The sequence below is a fragment of the Elaeis guineensis genome, chromosome 10, assembly GCF_000442705.2.
Source record: "Elaeis guineensis isolate ETL-2024a chromosome 10, EG11, whole genome shotgun sequence".
Lineage (NCBI taxonomy): Eukaryota > Viridiplantae > Streptophyta > Magnoliopsida > Arecales > Arecaceae > Elaeis > Elaeis guineensis.
This window is the reverse complement of record NC_026002.2, coordinates 53,272,226-53,278,244: the sequence shown is the minus strand read 5'-3', so window position 1 is coordinate 53,278,244 and position 6,019 is coordinate 53,272,226. Positions and strand designations below refer to the sequence as shown.

Genomic DNA, 6,019 nt, shown 5'->3' with positions numbered 1-6,019 from the left:
GAAACTGTGCAGCCGTAGGATATTCACTCACATGATGGGCTGGGCTAGCATAGATAGAATAAATCTCCTGATAATTAGAAGGTTGTGTGTATTGTGCAAAAGATTGTTGATCTAGGGTTAAGAACTGATCTATTTTCTGGGCAAGAAGGTCGACTTTATCTAATTTTTGAGCTATTAGGTTCAAATTGTTCTTAGGACTAGAGTCTGTTTGCTTGATCTCAAAAATTTTTATCCACTTTTGGTGAGGGATTGATTTTTCATAGGAAGATAATGAAGCATGATTGATCAAATTTTTACTCAAAATTTCAAACAAAGTATAGGCTTCATCCTCACTCTTACTCATGAATGCATCTTCATAAGATGCATCTACCATCTATCTGTATTGGTCAACTAAACCCTCATAAAAAGCTTGAACTATTTTCCACTTAGATAGACCATGGTGTGGGCATTTTCTAAGAAGTTCCTTAAGTTTCTCCCATGATTCATGAATTTGTTCCCCTGAAAGTTGAGCAAATCCAGTGATGGCTCACCTCATGGTGTTGGTTCGACCTATGGGATAAAATTTCTTAAGAAACTCATGCTGCATTTCAGCCCATGTTCGGATTGGTCTCCCTATTATGCCAAGCCAGTACTTGGCTTTGTCCTTAAGTGAGAAGAAGAATAGGGTCAGTCTAAGTGCATCATCAGTAAAATTTTGAATTTTCATTATGGAACAGATTTCTAAGAACTCATCTAGATGTTTGTAAGGATCTTCATTGGTGTTCCCAAAAAAAGATGGAAGCATCTGAATTATGGTTGACTTGATCTCATAATAGCTTGCAGGGATATCAGGTAGGTGGATACAAGTCGATGGGTTATAGGTAGAAGGAATAAAATATTTCTTCATCTGCTTAGGTGGTTCTCTAGGGTCTCCAGCCATTTGATTTTCGGATTTAGCGTGAATCAGCCATTCAATTTCAAGATTAGGTTCAATTAGGTTAGGATAAAGAGATCTTCTACCGTGCATATACCAATGCAAACCCTAATATATGATTCAATTTTTTTTTATTTTTTTTAAGAAAAAGAAGAAGAAGAAAAAGAAGAGAAAAGAAAGAAAGAGAGAAGTTCTAAAGGTGAGATCCTTAAGAAAGTTCTAGACCTAAAGATGAATAATAAGAAGAATTAGTTGTGGTTAAGTGTTAATTGTAATCAAGTTAGCAAGCAATTAAACCTAGACACCTATGAGTTTCTTAGACCTAATAGTTTGATATAGAGTGGCTTAGCCTAAATACAAATTGGGTTTGTTCTCAATTCCTTTAACTAGCCAGGTAAGAGGTGGGGTCCCCCCCGTTGCTTGTCTTAGACACCAATTGAATTGGCCAGGTAAGCTAACGGAACTAATTAAATAACCACGAGTCCACTTAGGCTGAGTCTTTATAACCTCCAGCCTTAGACATCAGTTTCAGGGGTGAGTCCGAACTTACTTTGCACTTGACTTCACCACCATACTCAAACTGAACTCAATTGATCCTAGGGGTTAACATCTACTTGATTTTAGTTAGGTTTGGGTTAATGTGGGATGCTGATTAGTTATTTTTGGACTAAGAAAAGGTGATGAAATCCCCACCTTATCTTGTTATGGGTATTGTCCTTAAATTGATTTGAGATGAATATGCACAACCAATTTTTAACAAGGGATTCTATGCAACTAAATTAGATACATGAAATTAATCAAACTTGAAAGCTTACCTTATCTCCAGCAATCACCAAAAGAAATTCTAAGATGATGAATGCTTCTAACAATTAAGTTTCTACTCTTGTCATACAATTTTTATTATGTTTATATGGATAAATTTTAGGTTAATTTAAAAAAATAGTAATTAATATAAAAAAAATAGTTAGGGTTAGGGTTAGGATTGATCTCACCAAGCAAAATTGGAAGCTTTTTATCTCTTTTTTGAATTTTTCTCTCTTTTTTTTTTCTGCATAAAGAAAAATAAAATAAAAAAGTTAGTAAGCTATATTTATAAGAAAATCAAAGAAATCAAATATTAAAATTATTGTCTTCTCTGACAATGACACCAAAAATTGATAGGATCGTGATATTGTCGTTAGGACACTATGATTATCAATCAAATTTTGACTTTAATAAAAATTAAAAATACATAGAAAGTAGTGAGTCGGGTCAAATTCACAAAGAAGGTAGGATTTTGATTTGAAATCTTTGATTTTGTAAAAAAAATAAAATTTTAGAGAAAGTAATTTAAACTAGAAAATAAAAATTAAAAGTATGAAAAATAAATCAAGTACTAAGATCTACTAGCTAGATCCTAGCATCTACTTATAATAAAAATAAATAATTAAAAATTTAAAAAGTATAAAATAAATTGGTACTAAGATCTACTAACAAGATCCTAGCATCTACTTGTGAAAAATAAAAGACAGAAATTTAAAGTATAAAAAAATAAATTTTATATTAATTAAAATTGAAATTTAAATATAAAAATTTTAAAAAAAATAAAACTATAACAAAGATCTGAAGTTGATTAGCCAAGCCTCATCAAGAAGATGGTTGATGACCTCTCCGTCTTCCGTCGTACTCCGTAGAGTGAACTGGTTTCTCTCTTTTTTTTCTTAGATTTCTAAAGTTATTTTATTTTTTTAATTTTTTTCTCACTTTTTACTTAATTTTTTTGTTTCCAAAGCTTATTCCCAGATCTTCTATTTATAGATGAATTTTTTATAATTTTTTTATAAGAAAAAGAGTCCTAAAATCCTTAGAAATCATATTAATCCCTTTAGAAATATTTCTAGCCGTCGGATCTGGCTTGAACCACCCAGATCTGCTCAAAAAATTAATGTTTTAATTCAAATCAAAGTCGGATCAAGCCACAGCCATCCGATCTGGGTTTGAATTGGTTCTGGGCCATTGGATTGCACAAAAGAGTCCTATTCAAAGTCGGCAACGAGTTTGAACTGTCAGATCTGGGTCGGGATGAATTTCAGCTATTGGATCACACCCAGAATCCTTCTCTCACTGTGAGCCATGCCTGTGGATCGTGTAAAATTTTTTGTGGACCGTGCCATATTTCTGTGGATCGAGCGGTCGGTCCACCATGCACCGGAGGTCTTTTTAAAGCTTTTCTTAAGGATATTTTGGCTTATTTTTACTCTGATTTTTACCTAAAAAATTAAAAAAAATATGCATTAAATTTTTCAAAATTTTCTCATCATATTGATACTTAAATTACTCAATTAAATTAACATCTATTTTTCATAAATATGCTATAATTTTATTTTTTTTCAAAATTATTTATTTTTGTAAAAAAAATTAATTTATTCATAAAATTAGGTTTTTAAGAAGATGTTAGCACCATAAATTACCAAAAATACCTTCAATAAATATAAAAATATACCACTTATCAGGTAGCTAGCAGAGGAATCCGAAAGATGTTGCACGGCAATAGGGTTATTCTAGAAGAAAAGAAGAGGACGAGAAGATATTACTACCTGACAGAGAGTCCAGTGTGAAGTGGAGCTTCAGGAGCCAGAAAGAGCCCGTAGGGTGGAGCTCCAAGTGGAGGTGAATCGGGCACTAAATAAGAGACTAGGGAGGATGAGAGGTGACGTTACAGCATGAAGTTTCTATTGCCGCAAGAGACTTTCTCGTGCAGATCTTTGGTCAGAGTGGACACAATCCATGATGGAGGTAGGATCGAGCAACCTATCTTGATTCCCACATTTGCCCATCCATGAGATAGCAGGCATGCCCCAGGGTATAGGGTGAGACAGATCACAGACTCTCAGAGTAGATGGAGGCCAAATATCGAGTCGAGATGGAGATTGTTAGAAGATGTCTCAAGATTTATTCCACACTAAGTTTACAGCGAGGTCCAGAATGACGAACGGAGTCCAACGAGCCTAAAAATAGTCCAAAAAGAGTTCAGACGGTAAAGATATGCATGAAAGAAGCTGGGAGCAGGTGGCACGGCTCACGAGGTGATGGGTCGATGGAGGCCGATGGCGGTGCAGTTGGGCCCGATGGACGCATGCGCGACCCAACACGCGGGTGGGCCTAGCGTGGGTGCGCATGCAGGCTGGCCCAGTGCACATGCGAGCGCCCTGGCCCAGTGCCCTACACGATCCACCATGGACCGCAGGGTGTTGGGCAGTCCATGGGGCCATGTGGACCAATCATGTGGTCCACACATGGTCCACAGGCATTTTTACATGATCCGATAGCTCTGGAGTGAGCCGTTCGTGATTGGATGGCTGAGCATGACTCCGGGCATGATCAGGCTTGATCTAAGACTATAGTGCGTAATCGGATGGTTCTGGTGCGAGCTGATCATAATTAGACGACCACGAATAGTTTTAGGATTGATTGGGACTTAGTAATCCTAGTGTAACAGTATTTTTGAGATTCTGGAGCCTTTATAGCTCCGATTGATAAGTTATTTGTTGCGTTGGGTAGCTAGTGATGTCTTGGAGATGCAGAAAGGCTTCAAGAGAGATTTTAGAGAGCTTTTGTGAAGATTTTTGAGCTTTTTATTGAGAGACTCTTATACAAAGGTTGAGTGATGAGTTTCTCTTATATTGGTTGTATTTTATTCTCTCATAGTGAAGCTTGCATGCCTGATGGAGGTAGGCTTGAGGTCGATCCATGTATTTGTATTGTATTTCTTATTTTATTTTTTTTTCTTTCTACTACACCATGTGGTATCGGATCCTGCACAACATGTCCGTTTGTAAATGCAGGATTCTTCTCCATTCCTAACGAAGTCATACATTTTGATAACCTTATCAAAATGCATGTTACAACTCCTAGATGCCTGCTTCAATCCATAAATGGATCTCTGAAACTTACATACTTTGGACTCATCTGTAGATGTGAAACCTTCAGGTTGTATCATATACACCTCTTCTTCCAGCTCTCTATTTATTAAAGCTATTTTCACATCCATTTATCAGATTTCATAATCCGTATGTGCCGCTATCGCAAGCATAATCCAAATGAATTTGAGCATTGCTACAGGAAAAAATATCTTGTCATAGTTAATACCATAATGCTGACAATAACCCTTGGCAACCAAATGGGCTTTATAGATCTTCACCTTTCCATCTGTGCCTCTCTTCTTTTGAAGATCCATTTATACCCTATGGGTTTGACCCCTTCTGGTGGGTCAACTAACATCCATACATTATTGATCTTCATGGACTTTATTTCGAATTTTATGTCTTTAAGCCATTTATCAGAGTCGGACCTCTGCATTGTATCCATATAGGTGATCGGGTCCTCATTGTTCTCATCGAATTCAATAGGATCTCTATCTTGGACCAAAAAATTATAGTATCTGTCCAATTGATGTGACACTCTATCGAATCTCCTTAATGGTGCATCTACAATAGGTTTCGGGTTTGACATTATCAAATCTGATTCTGTGGATTCACTAGATTGTGTCGGTTCTATCTGTTGAATTTTCTCAAGTTCAATCTTAGAGGCATCAATTCCTTCCTCAAAATTATTTTTTCCAAAAAGACTACACTAAGACTAACAAACACTTTTTGTTCATCAGCAAGATAGAAATAATATCCCTTAGTTTCTTTGAGATACCCTATAAAAATATATTTGTCAGACCTGGCTCCAAGTTTGTCCATTATTAAATGTTTGACATAAGCTAGAAACCCCCAAACCCTATGATGAGAGAGCATTGGCTTACATCCCATCCATATCTCATGTGATATTTTACTTACATATTTACTAGGAACCCTATTAAGTACATAGCAAGCTGACTCAAGTGTATATCCCCAAAAAGAGATCGACGGACGAGAAAAATCCATCATGGATCGAACCATGTCGAATAGGATTCGGTTTCTCCTTTGTGACACACCATTATGTTGTGGTATTCTAGGAGATGTCTATTGAGAGAGAATCCCATTCTCCTCAAGATATGTCAAAAATTCATCAGAAAGATATTCACCTCCTCGATCAGATCAAAGAATTTTAATATTCTTACTAGTTTGTTCTTTATCTCATTAT

General features: G+C 36.0%; 1 non-coding gene across 1 annotated transcript; it reads left to right on the top strand.

Annotated features, from left to right (window-relative positions):
• Positions 1-431: 431 nt before the first annotated feature.
• LOC114913276 (small nucleolar RNA R71) lies at positions 432-540 on the top strand. Its single transcript, XR_003799268.1, has one exon. It is a non-coding gene; the product is annotated as a small nucleolar RNA R71 (small nucleolar RNA).
• Positions 541-6,019: the final 5,479 nt, after the last annotated feature.